This window comes from Balearica regulorum, chromosome 3 (genome assembly GCF_011004875.1).
Source record: "Balearica regulorum gibbericeps isolate bBalReg1 chromosome 3, bBalReg1.pri, whole genome shotgun sequence".
In the NCBI taxonomy this organism is placed as follows: domain Eukaryota; kingdom Metazoa; phylum Chordata; class Aves; order Gruiformes; family Gruidae; genus Balearica; species Balearica regulorum.
This window is the reverse complement of record NC_046186.1, coordinates 93752783-93773011: the sequence shown is the minus strand read 5'-3', so window position 1 is coordinate 93773011 and position 20229 is coordinate 93752783. Positions and strand designations below refer to the sequence as shown.

At 38.7% G+C, this 20229-nt stretch overlaps 1 protein-coding gene and 1 pseudogene across 4 annotated transcripts in view; one reads left to right on the top strand and one right to left on the bottom strand.

Moving 5' to 3' along the window:
- KIF6 (kinesin family member 6) overlaps positions 1 to 20229 on the top strand; it is a 175527-nt gene that overhangs the window by 119602 nt on the left and 35696 nt on the right. The window lies entirely within an intron of this gene.
- LOC142601104 (adenylosuccinate lyase pseudogene) lies at positions 649 to 20196 on the bottom strand (annotated as a pseudogene).

Here is a 20229-nt window from a genome sequence, read left to right as displayed (position 1 = left end):
CCATAATGTGAAAAACAGCTCCCTTCTTTAACTGACAGAATGTCTGACATTTATCAAAAGGATAAGTTAAGGTATTAATATTGGATTTTCTGAATTTTATTTTCGGATAAAAGTATCCAAAAACATCATTTCAAATTGTGATGTATATGCATTAAGGACTTTACTTATATATAAATTTATATAGCTTCTGATAAAAGAAGATTTCGTTGTTGAATTACCCCTCTGGGCTTCCTTTGTACAGATTAATTAAAGCAATTCTGAGGAGTGCTTCAGCTTGGTGTTCATAATTTTTTGCTTTAGGGCCCCAACAGCATATGCTTAGCTTCCAGTTTCAGATTGTTCAAAGTCAAAAATCACCTACAGATACATTCAACCCCAAGCTAGGTCTTATCTGGTCCTCCTAGCAGCATTTGATATGTTCCTAGTTGATATCTGAGTTCTGTTGATTCCAAACCTGTAGCTTCTTTCCTAAAAATTGGCTATCCAGGCTCTCCATCAGATGTGAAACACAGTTTTGTCCTCTATCGCTGAAGTCCTTGGAGATCAGGTCCACATCCTCCTGTATGCACACATTCAGCTGAACCAAGTCTCTTCAAGCTTCCAGATTCAGGCTGTGAGGGACACATCTGGCATCCAGGTCCATTGCTCTCAGTTTCTATCTCTCCTTCCTCTTTCGGTGGCACCAGCACGGATATGGACAGTGAAGTCATTATCATCACTTCTTGTCTTATAACAGTAGCTGACTTCTGGGAAAGGACAAAAATTTCATGGCACTCCTGACAAGTGCTCTGTACTTTCACCATAGCCATGATTATATGCTGTGATCATGAATGGTAGCGACTGCCAGATTCCCCTCCCAATCACCTTTGGGTACACCACAAGTCCCTCAGAGATATTATGAAGTATATTTAAAGTTATGTCAGCTGAGGAAGGCCTCAGCCATGTTGGCACTGTGTTTTCAAATCACAGCACAGAGGGTGTTTGGAAGGGATCCAGAACCAGAGGCATCAGGTGCTGAGCCCTGCTGTAGCAGCATTCTGAACTCTGGGTTATTTCTATAACACATGACACTTGAATCGACCTGTCTTCTCTCAGTAGGCTCATTTGTCTCCTTCAGACTGGCCAGAACATAAATGTCAGTGCAGAACTTGTGCATGGATATCCACAGACTGGTCCATGCAAGTAGAATTTCAATATCCACCTTGCAACTGTGGGTGTCTCCAGTGTCCACATAAGCTCACTTAAATCCTGCCAAGTAGGCTTTTTCCTCTGGTAAACTTGGAAAAGCAGGTTAAACCTACTGGGGAGGATAATACATGTTATTCTCCAAGTAACAGGAAGCATCTCCAAGGTGAATAATGCCTGCAGCTTTTGGGCAGAGGTGTGTACATATGTGGCAATAAGTAGCCACACACAAGCGTTCTCAGTGCCTGGGGCTGCGACTGTGCTGCTTGAAGACAGGAGCCTAGCAGCCTCTTTACATACACCTTATATCTGTTGCAAATGTCTTAGGGAGAGAACAAATGTTTGGAGAGTGTGGGAGACAGTACAAGAAGGGGTGGGACACATTCCACTCCTGAAGGTCAGTCCTCACTTGTAGTGTCATGTTGGGACAAGACTTGTGCAGGGACACCCTCTACGACATCAGGTTGCTCAAAGCCCCATCCAACCTGACCTTGAACACTTCCAGGGATGGGCCATCTACAACTTCTCTGGGCAACCTGTTCCAGGGTCTCACCATGCTCACAGAGAAAAATTTCTTCCTAATATCTAAGCTAAATCTATGCTCCTTCAGCTTAAGGCCATTACCCCTTGTCCTATCACTACAGGCCCTTATAAACAGTCCCTCTCCAGCTTTCCTGTAGGCCCCTTTAGGTACGGAAGGCTGCAATAAGGTCTCCCTGGAGCCTTCTCATCTCCAGGCTGAACAACCCCAACTCTCTCAGCCTATCTTCATAGGAGAGGTGCTCCAGCCCTCTGATCAGCTTCGTGGCCCTCCTTTGGACTTGCGCCAATAGGTCGATGTCCTTCTTGTACTGGCGACCCCAGAGCTGGACACAGTACTCCAGATGGGGTCTCATAAGAACAGAGTAGAGGGGCAGGATCACCTCCCTCAACCTGCTGGTCACGCTTCTTTTGATGCGGCCCAGGATACAATTGGCTTTCTGGGCTGCAAGAGCACACTGCCAGCTCATGTTGAGCTTCTCGTTCACCAACGCCCCCAAGTCCTTCTCCTCAGGGCTGCTCTCAATCTGCTGTCCACCCCGCCTGTAGTTGTGCTTGGGATTGCCCCGACCCATGTGCAGGACCTTGCACTTGGCCTTGTTGAACTGAAGCAAAGTAGATGTAGCCTCTTAAGACTCTATTTCCACAGATCCCCGCAAAATCTAAAAGAAATCCTTGGTTTGGACTGAATTGCTGTGGGATTTTCCCCAATAAGTTAGGCAAAGCTTCTGATAGCTATAGCGCAGTAGAGTATGGATTTTGCTGCAATTAAAAGCATCTGGTTTAAAATTTGGTTAAGTTCTTCAGCGTTAGAAGTGAAACAGTGAAGTATATTTGAGGAACATGAATGAAACAAAAATCAGACTGCATATTCATATGTATATATAACCTAAACAGCCAAACTGATCCCTTGAACAAAACAAGCAGCTCTATAACAAATCAGTAGTATTCCACTGAACTTGACAACACTTACGTGCCTCCTAAAGGAAACTGTAATAGCTTGTAGTCCACACGAATGTTGAAAAGCTCCTTTAAGAATCAAACAGAAATGTCTCCACAGTTCTAAGAAAAATTGCAAAATTACACATGTGGTTTTGTTTTGGTATATAAAGTGCAGTTACAGCTAAAGTGTTTTCAAACTGAAAATGAATTTTCTTACTCTTTTTATTTTGGTAGTAAACTGGAAAAATAGTCTTTTCATTTAGTTCATACAGTAATCCTACGGTATAAGCAAGAGATTCCATCCATGTTGTACCCTTGTATAGCTATCCTTATGCTGACCTATGCAGATTATGTAGATGCACACTACTTTCTGGATGGTTTTTAAACACTGATGTCTGAAGCTTGAGAGTGATCATATTGTACAGTCCTTCCTTCAATTTTTTCTGTGTAACTTTATGCAGCATGTGAAAATTAGCACTCTGATTAATATAAATAGTAAATTTTATTCATCTATCATTTTCTTCTATCCAGCCTTCTTTTGATCATAGTTGTTAATAAATCTACCTGTTAGCACCTCTCTAACAATTATTAAATCTTTGCATCCAGTCACTTTTTGGCTTATTCAGCTTAGCCAATGCAATTGCACTAGTTTATATAGTTTAGCAGCCTGAAACAATTTTTGAGTTCAATCTGTCTCATCATAGCATACATACTCAGAAGACCATTAAAGATGCTAAGTAAGGTTACTAACCTGCCAAATTTTTACTGAAAATGTGGTAGGAGAAATAAGAGTCATCTGCGGCCTGCAACTAGATCTTTAATTTACTTTTATTGTTGTTTTGGTTTCCTTAAGCATTCCTGGCTGCCTTGTTGTGCACAATCAAGAACAGATCCCATCAATATCACTTTCTGTTATTTCTAAGCTACACTCAGTAGTATAAAACTATGCACCACAGAGGCCATACAGCCCATTTCATGCAATCTGATTATATTTTGAGATAGTGACAGCAGTTGGCTGTAACTTTTATGTCATAAAACCCCTTTCATTCTGACTTTGGAAATATTAGTGTTTTGCAGTAAAATGTACACAAAATACTCCAAGCACTTCTCAATTCCACCAGCATTTCCAAAACATCAGGAAGTTAGGGCTGGAAAAAGAAATTTGCAGTAAGATTTTCAGGGTAGGCTTTTGCTGGTGTTATTGCTTCCATAAAAAGATGAAAGAAAACAATGTCTAGATGTAAGCTGGAGTTTAAGTGTAGAATGACTATAATATCAGAAATGAGACATTGTGGCTAGCATGCCTCTGTGCTACTATACCACATATTCCTGGATTCTAGCTCCTTCTGTGTTTAATAGCACTGCAGAGAATGCAGAGATCTTTAAATTATTTTTATGGAAAACAATATGTATATCTTAGATTTTTCATGATGCTTACTTTTCACAATGACCATCTAGAAATAAGGTGAATTTTACTGTAGGATGAAAATTGTCTTTTTCTGATACTTAAAAAAGAAGAAGAAAAAGAGGGAAGTATTTCTAAGACAGGTAATTGTAGCGATCCTGTTTACTGCATTATCACACAAACTTCTGTATAGGCACAAGTAAAGGAGCTGAGGGCTTTGGTGCAAGCATTGAGGGGCACTTCTTTTTTGAAAGTCAGTAAGCTGCATAAACACACCATCGGAAGGCAGAGAAATGGAGTATGGGCTTTGAACATTTAGGCGTATCTGGATTGGTTTGAGTGAACTATGCAGAATTGTTTACATCTGACTGGAGAATGTACCCAAGGACTAGACTTGAAAAGACACATACAGAAAACCAACATGAGTAAAACTGGAAAGAAATAACTGAGAGGTCACAGAACTAATGAGAACTCTGTAACCAGCGTAGGAGAAGTGGAAATTGGGCCAGCACTGACATACAAATAAATTTTTGCCTGTCTAGTCCAACATTAAGTACTTTTAAAATGTGTATTTCACTGGTTAAAGAAAAAAAAAAAGGGTTTATTTTCTTGTGAAAAAACATGCTGTGCCACTGCAAGTGTTTTTGTATTGTATTGTTTCTAAAGAGTTAGGGTTTCTAATAAGAACTATAGATCCTTTTGATATTGTTGAAAAAGACTTAGTGAAAAAAAAATTGATGCTGAAGCCAAGGATTTGATTTCAGAATAGGGAAGGTATAGAATTTCTTCTTGCAAAAAATTGAGTGATTGTGCCTAGCACATTGTGATGGGTCAGCCTTGGCTGGCTACCAGACACCCATCCAGCCGCTCTCTCATTCCCCTTCCTCAGCAGAACAGGTGGAGAAAGTAAGAAAAAAAAGTTCATGGGTTCAGATAAAGATGAGGAGATCACTTGCCAATTACCATCACAGGCAAAACAGACTCAAGCTGGAGAAATTTAATTTATTGCCAATTAAAATAGACCTGGATGTTGAGAAACAAAGACAAAACCTCTGAAGTCAAAAATTCTCTCCTTATCAGGGTTAGCAGGAGTTTTATTTCTAGGATGCTGTAATGAACAATGTGGTTTTACATCATTACCGAGAACATCCTGTGTGTAAGGATCTGACAGTAAGGATTAGCCATCCACATCTGAAAAAACTGCAAAGCATTAATTAACAACAAAATGACCCAAAAGCTACTACATTGATCACACAGCAAATTAGAGTTGGGGGAATTAAAAGTGCTAGTTTTGGCATAAACGGATGTATTCATTCAGAATTTAGTGACTATATAAGTTGCCTATATACAAGAATATGCTACACGTCAGATGCATTTAAGATTAGTAAAGATTTCCAGTTCATCCCTGTAAATGTCTGTCTATTTTGGGGTGTTTATACTGCTATGAGATTTAGTTTTTTCCTAAAGGAAAAAAAAAGCATACTAAATGGTAATTAATGCCCAAAGGGAAGCAGCTGTTGTTTTTAGTCTGTCCAGAAATCAGCTAACGTTATGATTGAAGCTGGGAGTGGAAGGGCAAACTCATGTGGGAGTAATAACTGTGTGAGGAAACAGGCACTCTCGGAATGAAAAAGGGTAGGTGGGTGGATTATGTGCACATGATGTTGATGATGCAGCTATACCCACAGGAATGCTGAGATGTTGCACTGCTCTGCCTCATGTCAAGCTTTGATTTTTAGTGCACAAGATCATAGGATGCCAAAGCAAATTATAATCTTTAGTGAAGGCATGTCCTAGTATTGCAAAGCAAGATTATCGAAGCATCTTCATTTAATTTGCTTCCAAATTATTCAAATAATTGACCTTTTATATCACAGTTAATGGAGTTCTACACTGAAATGTCGAGGACTGGAGGAGAGTGAGGACAAGGCTTAGCAGTGCTCAAGGATATTGATTCTGATTCACTGCTTTGTACCTTGTGCTGTTATTTCTGTGAATGCAAAGTTAGATGTGAAACCTAATCAGAACCTAAATAATGTAAAACCTGATTTTATAATCACCTTTTTCTCTATGTACAAGATTCTATGTACGTATACATAAAAAATTATTTTGTTATGGTCCCTCTACCTCCCCATGGAGATAAGCCAAGTAGACCTACTTCTAAACTCCAAAGTAAGAATATTTCATCCAAGGTTTTTCTTTATACCTGCACAACTTTATGAAGGGACCTGACAGCAACCTTTTTTGCATAGGTAAGAAATGCAATAAGATGAAGTGATATTCTTCAGGCAGAGGTGGTCTGAGAGCACTCTGTTGGCTACATTGTGTATCTACATAGTTTTAGCTTCACGTGCAGGCAATAAATTACTTTGAGAAAGGAGAATCAGATAGTTAAGAACTAGAATCCCAAGGATGATATTAGGAATGCTATGCATATTTTAGGCCATGATTATATAGACTGAAAGAATTGAGGGAAGTCATGCATGAGGAAAAAGCATGTTTTAAGCTTTTGCTGAAGAAGTATATGTACTTAGGAAGGACAGAAATTTTCTGTTGAAGAAAAATTCCATGCTTTACATGGAACCTAAATGAAATGAAAATGCTGTGATGAATTGCTGCATGAAAAGACAATTCATCAAAATCAACATGTTGCTTTCTTAAAACTCAATACCGTTGGTAGTAGTATCTGTTGATTTTATATTAATATAAATATTCTGAATCTGAGACTTACTGGACATTGTTTCAGCCATGAATGAAATAAGGCTATAATAAGGGAGAAATTACTGTGCTTTGAAATGCATTCCATTCTTCAGTGTAATATTCTGAGATGCTTACTCTGTTATGGAAATAAACATTGAGACTTCATAGCTGCTGATTAGTATAATTCACTGTTCTAGTTTAATTCCAGAAAGTATGAAGTACTTACGCAGACTTATATCTGATATACGTGCTCAGTGAATTCTACTGGAAATGACTAGTGCAGAAGAAACATGGCAAGATTGGGTTTAAAAAGGGATTGAGAAACTCCAAGAAGAAAGGTTACATTCCACAGGCAAATCTGGTTCAAATGAGATGCAAACAACTCATAAATAAAAGAATTCAGTATGCAGATTTAATGAACAATAACTCAATAATATCATTCCACAGTGTTTCATTCTTCAGGTATCTTAGTATGAATTGCTGTTTTCAGCAGAGACCTTTAAAGACCGTGGAACCTGAAATCTTGAAATCTTCACTCAAGAAAAACTCTAACTGAGGTCAGTTTGAGTTCTACTTGTGTAAGGATTGAAAAGAAAATTCTGAAGAGATTTCCCCATTTGGCTTTATGGGTTTAGTTGATAAAAAGCAACAAGCATTAGATATAGTAGTAATTGTTTTAAACAGACAAATCATATCACTTGTCTTGTGAAATATATTGCAATATAGTCGGCCTTTGAGGTCTCCAAAGCTGCCTCCTTGAACTGCATTTACAATTTCACCAAACTTTATACCACTGAGGCTGCTCAGCCTTCTGATGTTGAGAGTAATCCATTGTTGTATGCTCAGCCCATCACTTTAGGATTCTTCTCTATTTAAAAAGTGGTTACCTTTAAAAGTTTTCTCATTCCTGGTCTTCAGAAACGATACAACAGGTATGATGTGGTCTTTTGAGTGCTTTTTCTTATTTTACAAGCAGTTGTTTCACCCTATGGAAGTGTTGTATACTTCCCTTAAACATTACACTGAGTTCTGTGTCACAAGAGACATAACTTACAAGAACAGCAAGAAAATTTGGTTTTTGCTATTTATCTTGTTCTTTGATTAGAGTCCGTTCTTGATGTAGAAAGTTCCCTGAGAACCAAGCGTTAACATATTCATCAATGCTTGACATTAAAAAACTCGGGGTCCCAGATTTCCGTCACAGACAGAAATCTGAGCAATGCGGTGAAACTAACGGGCTCAGGACATGCTGAGTATGTGCAAGTGGGCACTCGCGCAGCACATGCTGTGCAACCCATCCAGCACACTCTGTAGGTGTCAAACGTACTGCGTGTGCCCAGATGACTTCTACAAAGCCCGCTCGCGTCACTCTGCATGCATTCTGCACGTGCAATGATTTATGTGTCCAGGATTTCTGGCTGCCTGGCAACTGCTACCTCAGCTGAACTGCTCACTACCTGAGAAACTCCAGCTGAATGGCCAAATCAGCAATCTAGAACAAGCTGAAACAGTGGTTTACCATGAGACGCAGGAGATTTGGCAAGTACACGTCAGTGTAGACTAGAAGATCTCTGAAAAAAAAGAGACTGCTTGACTGCTGCTTCACCACTTCTGTTCCAGCACTGGGATATATATGTATAAACAAAGCCTTGATACACTTAGTCTCCACGGATATCTTTTCCCCTGGGAAGCTCCCTGCATGTTGCGGATGTCCTCTGCCACTTAACAGAGAGTCAGTCTTGGTCTCAGGATACATGAGTTGTGTCAGAAAAAGGAACACAAGTAGTATTTCTACCATATTTAGTCTCGGGTGTGTAACTGTGCTGTTTACTCCTGAAGGATGTCACTTCTGACTAACATAAAGCACATTAGGTCTGCAAAACCTGCAGTCATCTGTGAGAAAAACAGTAGAGAAAACAGACCATGGGGACAAACAGTCCCCAGATGTAATTTCCCAGCTGGGATGTTATTCAATGTGGCCCAGTGCCTAGAAGCCCCAGTCTGTTTCTGATCTCCAGGTCAGTTTCAAAGCAGTTTTGAAATAAATGAGCATGTTTATGTGTCCACCAAAAATAGCAGTAGCTGTTAAAGCTGAAGCCATTCAGCATGGCTGACACAGTCTTCAGATTCTTTCTCCTTAATTTCTTGGCCCAATTGTTTTGCAACCTAATGCTGAAAAAACATAGTTCCTATGTGTGTTTGTTTTGGATAAATATCTAATCATCGTGCCATTATGACTGCAGTTTTGGAATCTATTTTTTAAATGTTACATTTTGATTTTTGGAAGCATGGAATTGAAAACATAGCAAAACAGCTGAGTTTCTGCAGATTTTATTTTCTTAACCACCTTGTCACCATCTGCAGTTTGTTCTCTGTTAGAAATGTGATTTACTTTGCTTTGCAGGATGCTCCATCTTACTTTTCTGTTTGGTTACAACTCCTTCCATTTTAACTTATTTCCTTCTTTCAGTGATGAAATACTACTTACTTTTACCCTGACCCTGTTAAGGTTGTTTTTCTACCGATGCCTAACTCACTTAAGGCATAATTTCTATGGCTCACTTTAGCCAGGGATCTGTAGAGCATAATATAAAAATGCCGTGATCTCTCACAGTATCTTTCCTAAGATCTCTGTCAAGGTGCTGTAATGCAGAATGGGTGCCATGCAGTTCACACCGGCCTGGCAGAGAGCTACAGAATGGTAACTGGTTGCTACCATCTTGGGGCAGACTCAGCGCTGTGATGAAAGTTTCCAGAACCTATTTTCTTGGTCTAGGAGCGGCCAGTTGGCTCATAAGATAAAGCAGAGTGCGACAGGAATGTATTTTTCTTTCTTGCCAGCAGTTCAGTGAAAGGCTCATGTTAATGAATTTTTGTTTCCTCACAGTGTAGTGAGTCAGAGTAATCAATTAACTGCCTTGTTTGTAATCAACAAATCAGGAGAGACAATCCATCTTTGCTATACTTACTGTAGGCAATGTAAACATTATAGGTCTACCTCTTGTCTCACTTCAGAGGTACACCTAGGCTGCTGTAACAGAGCTGTCTCTTTTGCTACTGCTCCAGCGCGTGGTCATGCTTGGGCAATTGTCAGAGAAGACAGAAGGAAAGATGTCATTGCTGTGTCTCTGGCCTTAGCTGGCGTAGGATTTGTCTTCCCTGCTCTGTTATAGCTGAGACTGACGAGAGAACCAGGGAGTCCTAGCAGCTTTCTGGCAGCCTGTCTCCTTTTTCTGCTCCTCCCTGTAAGAAGAGGATACCATCTTCAGTAATATAAAATGGCCTTTGCAGCAGCACTCAGGAAACTTATTTTGGAAGGTACAAGTCTTTTGGCTTCAGAGGGCAATGCATACGTTTATGCCAATGCTAAATATTGTCCATTGTTTCAGGGTAGCTTACATATGTTTGGTTTTACTTTCAAACAATAGGCAATGCCCCCGGGTGACAGTGCATAGGCTGGATGGGTCCTTAGAATGAGAAAACACCATTTGTCAAATGACTTACTCAGAAAATACCAATCTGAATGAATTCATTTGAACAGCTCTATTATGCTTCCCTGATGTGCTATTCTTTAAACAGAGGAACCTTATTAGTGTAACAGTCACTCCAGGCCTACCATGTTAATGTTTTCTTTGGATCTGTGTTGGGATCTACATATGTAGGAAACATTTTCATTTTCTAATTATTACAAATGATATTCTGTTCTTCAGAAACAAAAGTATTTTCAGGGTAAAAAAAATTATGCTCAGGAAGAAACCAAGTAAACACTTTTTACTTAAGGTTTTCACTTCAATAACTAAAATCAAATGGACCAAGTTCACTGTATTTAATCAAGCTATGAACTGCCATGACTGTAAACTTGGAAAAGTACCTCTCAGTAACAGATTTTCTGCTTGTAGGCTGTCTACAGACTGAAAACAGGTAGTCATTGCTGGATTGCTATACTGCATTTTGCTGTTTTATTAGGCTACGAAGTTCTTAAGTCAGGCTGTTAAATTTGCTCTTTTAAAGAAAAGATGCTAGATGATAGTTAATGCTATATTATAGGAGGTTTTTTAAATCCTACAGTCTTTTGTACATTTTCCTTGATCATATCTGTCTTTAGTACTGGATGGCCTGAGATTTTTATGAGTGAAGAATCAAACCTTCAAACTCTAGAGAAGCAGACCATAGCTTCTTCAGAGTAGCACTGTCAAAGAATTCTACCCCTTCATGAGCACAGAAATAGAAAATTGTTTTTCATAGGATCTTGTGGCTCATTTACACATCTGGACAGCTTTCATGCAGACTTGAAGTATGGGCATACATACTTTCATGTACTAAAATGCAATAGCTGTTTTGTTCTAATCAAATGAGTTCCTAAATCATGTAGGACTAGTGATGTCACCACAGCTGGTTGTGAATATTGAAAAAGCAGCACAATCAACAGAGAATACCTGTATTATGAAGATGTTCACATGCACTTTACTTAAGGCTGATGGCAGACATCTGTTCAGAGCTGATGATATCATTATGCCAGTTATATAGAATCAGGTTGCGTTTTAAATTGCTGAGCAATTCAAGAAGCAGACTTAGGCTTACCCACAAGAGTAAATATATACTGTATCTTTACAGAAAGCTATTTCAGATTTTACTGGGGTGCCAATAGGTGTCTAACACTCAAAAAGCCATTTCCCAAAGGCTTAGTGTACTAGTACTTTACTAGTAAATGAGCATTAAAAAAAAAAATCATATACCTATTCTCAGTTTTCTGTCACCTTGAAACCTTGACATGCTCTCAAAACATGGTAGCATATCTAAGCAGCTTCAGCACCATGTTTTTATTTATTTATTTGATTTTGATTTTGTGTCGTATCTGTCAGATTTCTAATGTCAGTCTGTCTCATCTGACCAGAAGTCACGCAGCAATATGAGCTCAATTCGAGGACAATTTCTTGGGTAAGATAGCAAAATTTTAAAAGGTTGTGAAACTGAAGTATATAGTCAGGCCTGGAACTCTATACTTAATTTTCTGTTGGGCAACCCTGGCCAGAAAAAATATCACAAAATGAAACTGGACATCAAATTGTTGCATAGAAATTACAAAGCCATGAAGGCAGTATTATAACAGAAAATAGCCGTGTCCATACTTGGATATATTCACTCTCTGTTCAAAATATTAGCTAAGACCAATATATTATTACTACAAAACTTTTTGAGGGTAAAATTCTTTGATTTTGCCTGTTTGTGCTTTAAGAATCTTTATTTATTTTTTTACCTTCTTAAATCTGGACATTAAAAACAAAAAAAGAGAGAGAGGAGCTGTATACAAAGCTGTTCCTCTGACTTTATTTTCCTTATTCTTTCTCTTCACATTAATTTCTCAGAAATAATCAAGAGATAAGTTGCATTTAGTCAAAGTTCTAAATGCAAAGATTATGATTCCTTATCCATATGGCACTGCTTTTCAGCCGTGCTTTTTGGGCCAGTTTAATATTTAATTCATGAACAAATAGACGTGATAAACAACAGAGCAACAGTTTCCAGATGTGCATCATTTCTGTCTCTTTTCCAGCATATGAAAAGAAGATAGATACACATAGATAGAATGTTTGTCAACTTTGGACAACACCTAAAATAACATTCTGGCATCTAAGGTATAGCCTAAATGAAATATAGGCACCTAAATTCAGGAGAGCTATCTAGGAAAAAAAAAAAAAACCCAAAACCCAAAACTATTCACTTTAATTCCTGAAATACAACAAACTGCCTTTGCTTGCACATACAGAAGCACTACTTTATTGACTGAGCTGCCTATCTCCTACCCATTGAGAATCCAGAAATATGTCCTTCTGCTGAAGTCTCTTGGAGTGCGCTTAGCTGCGAAACATCCATGCTTGGCTAAAACTGCCTGCGCAGCATTGAGTTCAACTTAAAAAAATCCCAGCTGGGTAGTGACAGCCAACCTTGGGACAATAGAATAAAGGTCTGAGCATTTGTTTCCAAATTCAGAAAGCATCCAGGTTCTGAGTTCCAGTTTCAAGGAGATGTTGAACTGCAGTCCATAGCCCTTGGTGCTTTTTGTTGGTTATCCCAGATAGCCCAGTATTGCGTATATGTGGACTGTTAGGAATTTATGTGCGCTAGCCACTTCCCATGCTCTGCTTTCTACGGAAAGGAGTCCTGTGCTTTTGGGTGAATGGGAGCTGTGGTACCTGCTAGCATTTCCCTCATTTAGATGAATGGGACCTTGGGGAACACCTCAACAATTTTGGCCTATGCAGCCAATGACAGTCTGTACTTAGAGGAAGAGAGAGGTCCAGAATCCTGTCATCAGAAAAGTAAATTCAGTTTCTGTACAGTTTTGCTATATTGCCCTATCAAAACTTTTTTTTTTTTTTCCTATGCCAGCCAGAAGGTTTGAAAGGCTATTAGAAAAAAAAATGTGGGATAAAGGGTGCTGTGGAAATGCAGGCCAAACAATGAACAGTTACAGGAAAGCACATCAGTCAGAAAGTGTAAGTAATCATCTTGTGAGGAAAAAAAGTATGATGTAATCTGGCCAGAAGTAACAAGAATATGTAGGAAATGAGGGGGGAGACTTAATATGGAGGTTAGATATAAATGCATAGAAACGGAGACAGAGTTTAGCGGACTATATATTGAGTAGCTCAAGGAATAATCAGTGAAGTTAAATACAGTGTCATACTATGGCAAAGAGTGGCAAAGACTGCTGTCTCATAAGCATTCTGTCTGCAAATTTGATCATGCATGAAGGTATGAGATGTGTCTGTAAAAACTGTGATTGCCTTAGCTGAATATGGCAAGGAAGGGAACTTGCCTCGGTCAGGTATTTTAAATAGTAGTCTCAAAATGTGCAGTATCCTACATCATAGTAAATCTATGCAGTTGCATCCATGATATTTAAACTTCAAAGAAAGAGAGTATGTTGACAAAACTGTGTATCTCCAAGTGTGTGTGTTTGTGGGCTGAGTTTAGGCTGTGGTTTGCAGCTGTAGATTTGGTGTGGAAGTCAGCATTGTGCTTCCAAGTCTGAACCTGTCTTCTTTCCCAGGGTCTCTGACTGATGAGTTCTACTAAATACTATCAGCTCCCTTGCTCCTGCTGGTGTCTCCCATCTCTTTGCTGGCAGTTACTGTCTTCAATCCTTTCTTCTGGGGACAGCGGGCAAAAGAGAGTGTTTACTAGTATTTCAGACATTCCATGTGACTTGATGATAGTGCCACAGCTTAAATTGCCTGTATGCTTGTGCTGAGATGCGAAACTGTGCTGGCAGAACGCAGGCAGACATTTTCTTCTACCCATTCTGCTCTGGGGGCAGTAGCCTTTGACAGCAAACCTTGGGAAGGAGGGAAGGACAAGGAAAAAGGAGAAAGGAGAGCCAGTAAAATCTTAAATCACTGCAGATGTTTCTTCAGTGAACAACAGGCAGAAATCTGCTGCAGCAGGTTATACTTTACAGTATGTTACCTCAAGTATTGTCATAAATATATTTTTCATGCTGATGAGGGCTGTATTTCATACCTTGAAAAGTGTGTATGCTATAGTCAGGAGGCTCTGAGTGCTGCAATAGTGGGTATTTTTCCTGATGACTCCAAGGGCTTTCTGAAAGTTAGGATTTGTCAGATTACATGGGGATTTGGCCAAACATGTATGCCAAAATGGAGCATTTGCATCAGAAGTAGTGTTTAGCCAGGTTACTAGTGCAGACTACTGTGCCCCTGTACGTTACCCTAATAGAGCTGATTGGCATGTTTTTGCCATTGGAGGATGACAGAGGTTGCAAAGAAGAGTCAGAATTTTCCCCAAATATTTCTCTGGGTCAGAGAAAGGCTGAGCAATTTGTCTGCTTTTAGTGCTGTAGGATTCTGAATTAGAACAGAATCTTTTTTTTTTGTTCCATGACTTTTCTTGTCAGATACTTTTTATCATAGGTTGTGTTCTCATACAATTTCAGTACTAGATTTTCAAAAGTATCTTACACATCTAAGATATCCAATATCTCTGAATATTCTCCATTGGAGAAATTACTGTATTCCAATATCTCCATTTGGGTTCAATGTCTCCTACTTTCAGAAATCCTTTGTAAGCTGTTACAACTCAGACCTCAAGCTCAGTTAAAAATATCTCTCTACCAACTCATGGAAGTTATGTGATTAACCTCCTCAGAGGTTAGAGTCCCTAAAAGCCTATCTCAGTGATTATTTGCCGAGTATAGAGCTCTAATTTGTGCTAATTCAGCAGGACTCCTTACTCCTGATTCAAGTGGATGTATGCAACTTTATGAATCAAATTTAATAGATCCAGAGTCTTGAGTAGGTCTTCATAGTTGCGTGATAGCTGGGTCCAACTGTATATGTAGGGGCATTGCATTACAAAAAACAACCCCACGTATTTCCTGTTGTGATTTAGCTCTGGCCGGCAACTGATCACCACATAGCCACTTGCTTACTTCCCCCATAGCGGGATGAGGGAGAGAATCAGAAAGGTAAAAGTGAGAAAACTCATGGGTTGAGATAAAGACAGTGTAACAGGTAAAGCAAAAGCTATGTGCGCAAGCAAAGCAAAATAAGGAATTTCTTCACTCCTTCCCATTGGCAGCCAGGTGTTCAGCCATCCCCAGGAAAGCAGAGCTCCATTACACCTAATGGTGACTTGGGAAGACGAATACCATCACTCTGAGTGTCCCTCTTTCCTTCTTCTTCCAGTTTTTTTTTCCTAAGCATGACATTATATGGTATGGGATATCCCTTTGGTCAGCTGGGGTCAGCTGTCCCAGCTGTGTCTCCTCCCAACTTCTTGTGGACCCCCAGCCTACTTGCTGATGGGGTGGTGTGAGAAGCAGAAAAAAAGGTAGATGTAACACTTAGACCATATAGCATTATTAGGGACCCAAAATGCCCCGGAGGGTGAGTTCCAGGACTGTGAGGTTCCCTGGATGCATAAGATGTTCCGCTAGATATTTTCTGTAGAGCCTTCCTACCCTCAAGCCAATCAACACTCCCACCCAACTTGGTGTCATCTGCAAACTTACCAAGTTCACCCTCAGTAAATTTCCAGACTTGATCTTAAACGTCTTTTCCAACCTAAACAATTCTATGATGTAACACCAAAAATTATTTAAAGATGGAGAACGAGATACAGCATCCTAGCTGAGATATGAGGGTTTCAGGATCTCCTAGATGGAATGACTTCTTAAGCTAAACACAGGCTTGGAAAATGTAAAATAATAGCAAAGTATTAAAAAATGACAAGAAATGAGAGGTTATTGATGAAGGCTCCAGCCTGTCAATTACTAAGTCAGAAGTGACCCTTCATCAAGTTAAAGGTCTATCCACATCAATAACAACAAATATTCTCAAAGGGAGGGAGTTAAGGTTGTAGGTGTACTCAGCTTCTCCAGTATTTTAATACTTTCAGTTAGCAGTCTTTGAAACTTTATAATAGTATTAAATGGAAGATCTGATAAAATATAAGAGAAGCTTTAAAACCTGTAATGTGGACTCGAACAAAACCAAACCCTTACTTTTTAGAATCAGTATTTTTTTAATTGTAACACACTCATTTTTGTATTGCCCCGAAGCTTATGCATTATTGTCAAAGCATTCATTGTCTGTAATAAATCGGAAAATAATTTCAGCTCCTTGAAACAGTCTGGAAGAGCGCAAAGACAAGAAGTTAAAGGACAGCCATACTACTCAAGTTATGGATTCTGTCATATTTAGTGAGCACATAGGATACTTTCCTTCTGCTTTACATCAGTCTTAATTAGACTTCTCTATTCCATTTTGTCCTCTCCATTTCCCTCCTTGCTTTTGTCTCCTGTCACAAAGCTGAAGTTCTGTGTTACCAGTTCATGTCTTTTCCATACCTCAGGATGGTACATGTGTCCAGAAACACAGGCCAAAACCAACAGATTTATCACAGCCTTAATGACAGCTGGCTGCATGCAGAGTGAATTCTTAAATTCCCCAAAACTACTTTTTTGCCAAAACATGTGGAGTTGCAGCATTCAACATTTTATTGGGACTGTTATCTCCAAATGAAGAATGACTCCACTGGAAAAAATGATTTGGTATCAGCTGCAGGCCTATTTTTAGCTTCTTGTTTGGTGAAACTTCAGAAAACATAATTAGCCATATGTTGAGAGATTTTTGCCAAGTCTTAAATTCAATTTTTGCAAACCACATTTAAGCACTACCTTGTCTACAACATTACACTGTTGGAATCAGAAGACATGGGGGTTTTTTGGGAGATTGTGATTCTTCATATTTCTTTGAGTCAATATTTGTGTTTATGAAGGTTGTAGAACTGGCAGTACTAAAGACTGAAATCTTTCCTTTGTTTATACGGGACGGTCTGTGCAGGCAACACTGCTGGAATCATCCTCTACTTCTGTCACTTATGAACATCAAGCTTTGCATTGGGGTGATGGTGTTCTCAGAGGCAGAAAAGTAGAGCAGGTCAGAAACATTCATTCTCCCCCACAAGTATTTGTAGTGAAAACAGAACAAGATTACTTTAATCAAAAACATGTACAGAAAATGTTAAGATTTTGTCAAAGATAAGAGTTTCTACGTGAAAACCAGGGTTTTTTTTCCAAAGGAAATCTAAATAAACTGTCAAATTTCAAATTGGATTAAAACAAATTGAAAGATTAAATCATATCTGGCTAAGTCTTGGTATGGAATTATAGTCAGGTGCTTCATGATACCATCACGTCCTCTGAACCAGAATTCCTGTTTGGGCTACTTTTCCCATAATACAATTACAAATTTTCCTCAGGAAGTTTTCTGTGAATTGAAGTTCAGTTTTTGCTGTCCTGAAAAAGCAGTTTGGACTATGTGAATTGGATAAATGTCACCTTTCTATTTCTATCCATAGAAGAAAAATAAAAGTCTTTTGCTGTAAGAATGGTAAGACTGGATTTTTATTTTTCTAGCAGAAGGAGACGTTTTCTTTGGTTCCCCTCTGATTACAGGTGGTCTGGTTCCAACTTCTCATTCTTTCAGAAAGCTGCCAAATAGAAGACGGAAGAGATTTCTTACAACATCATGGTCCATGTCATGGATGGAGCAGAAGTGTATGGAGGCTAGAATGAAGGGAGGGAGTAACATTTGGGACAGTTCCACACTGCTGGCTGGTGTAACAAAGCTTGCAATAAAATTAGGGCTTCTGCAGCCTCTGTGCATTCAGTCCCATCTGTACTGAGGGTAAATGCTAGGTAATTGGAATTCAAGCCTCTTGGCTATAATCATTTAAAAACCAGTCCCCATATTCTTCCATTTCCACATATTTGTATTGACTGCAAGCTGTTATCTGTCTGTTCGATCTTACTTTCACTGACTTGTTTGGCTTGCTGTTTTTCTGTTGACCTCATTGCCACTTGATAGAAATTTACGCAAAACATTTCGGTTGCTGCTGATCTGTTTCTAGCAAGGTTAAAGAAAGAGCAATAACGCTACTAAAAACATTTATTGACAGGATAGAGAACTCATATGTGACCTTTATTTTCAGTTGATTCTTGATGAACAGCATATTCTCACTACTAGAACCATTTTTTCAAATGATAGTGGCAGCTCACAGTGCTTAAGAAAGGGAGTTGCTGAGCCCTTACATGAAGATGCACATATAGATGGCTTTCTGAGGCACCTAAGTTAATGGTAATCCATTGAGATGAATCTCAAGATTACTACAAATTGTTTTGTAACTGTCTCATGGCTCAATATTTAGTGAGTAACATCACCTTGTGTGGTACAGTACAACAGGATACAAGGATATAAATATCCAGAATAGCAAAAAGCAATTTGAGGGAAAAAGTGGTACGTTTAATCACATTTCACTGAGTATTGACATCAACTGAGTTGCTATATAAAGCACAAATAGCATGAGTGTTGATCATTTAGCTGGGCTTTGATTGGTAAAAATTATTAATCAAGGGTTTGTCTATAGTTACGGAAATCAGGAGCTTACTTAACTGAATGGGTGTTTTGGTTGAGTGTTAGTACAGCGGACATGGAGGATTTATTTGGTATAGCTGGGGTAGGTGAGATTTCACTGTTTCTCAGTAGCTGAAGGCTTTTCTTAATTTTACAGATAACTTTAAGTACAGAAGAATTCATTGGTCTAAATAGAAATAATTGAAAAGAATAAAACTTCCTGTGCAGAAAAATAGGAATCTACAGTATCTGTTTTATGGACAAGGAGTAGGTAGGGGGTTTTGGCTTGTTTTGTTTTCTAAAAACGTTCAAAACAACATAACTTGGCTGTTACACGGCAATGTATTGCATATAATACCTACAATGCTACTAAATGTTTAAGAATTATTATCATAATTCCCAAAGAAGTTTAATTTTTCACGGTTCTTTGGTGCTGATAGAACAGTCACAGTGATTTTTCACATTCTCCAGTTAAGCGTTTGCCAGCTTTTAATGACTTAATTTGCTCTGATTAGTTTACTCTGTAAGTCTTCACTTGTAAGCAAAAGGATATTTTTAATTCAGAATGCATGCTAATATAATATACATAATCACAGATCTGGGGAAAAAAGTGAATCCAGCATGTTTGGGGTTTTTTTCCCTGGTATCCAGATGTATAGCTTAGTAAAGACTATGAACAAGTCTCTGCTTAAAATTGTTTTAATTTGAAAACTTGAAAGACAATCCCATCCTCCCTCAGAACACATATACTGCTGAAATTGCAAATTTAAGGTTATGTTTTTCCTTCATTGGTTCCATTAATATCTATGAATAATGGCTTCCCATGTGGTAATCTAATTATCGTTTGAAATAATTGGTGAACTGGAACAGTGTCATAGATCAAGGAGGAAATTAATAAAAGAAGGGTAAAGGTGAATTATATGGAGCATGGAAGCCTAACTAGGAATAATGAGATAACAAAATTAAAGAAAAATTTCAGTCAAAGACCAATGACTTCAACACAGTGAGTTCTGTTGAGCAGTAGAACTTGCAGAAGGTCTAGCACGTGGGATATTTAAAACTGAGCTGGACAAACAGGAAAAAATGGACTACAGGGAACCAATTCTTCACTGGCAAAGAGGTGGACTGGATGAGCTAATATCTCATTTCCACTGCTAGCGCCTATAAGTCTGTTTGAACAAGTACTTGGAATTCTGTATGTCATCTAGCCTCACTTGGACTTCTTTTGTATCTGGCAGCAGGAGATCATTATCCTGTGAAAGTGCTTGACAGTAGCTTCATTTTCAGTCTTTCTTACTGGACAAAGTTAAATCTAAAGATACGTAGAGCCAAATTGTGCCTACTTGTTTACTTGCAGTAGCGAGAAGGAGAGAACTCAGAAAACTACTTACCCTGTGGATCATAAAAAATCCCCTTAAATTTGTCGGCAGCACAGGCGTTTTCAAATGGTAGGAAAAAGGCAATGACTTCATTGATTTTTGACATTTTGAATTCTAACTATTCGCATTTTGTGTTTTT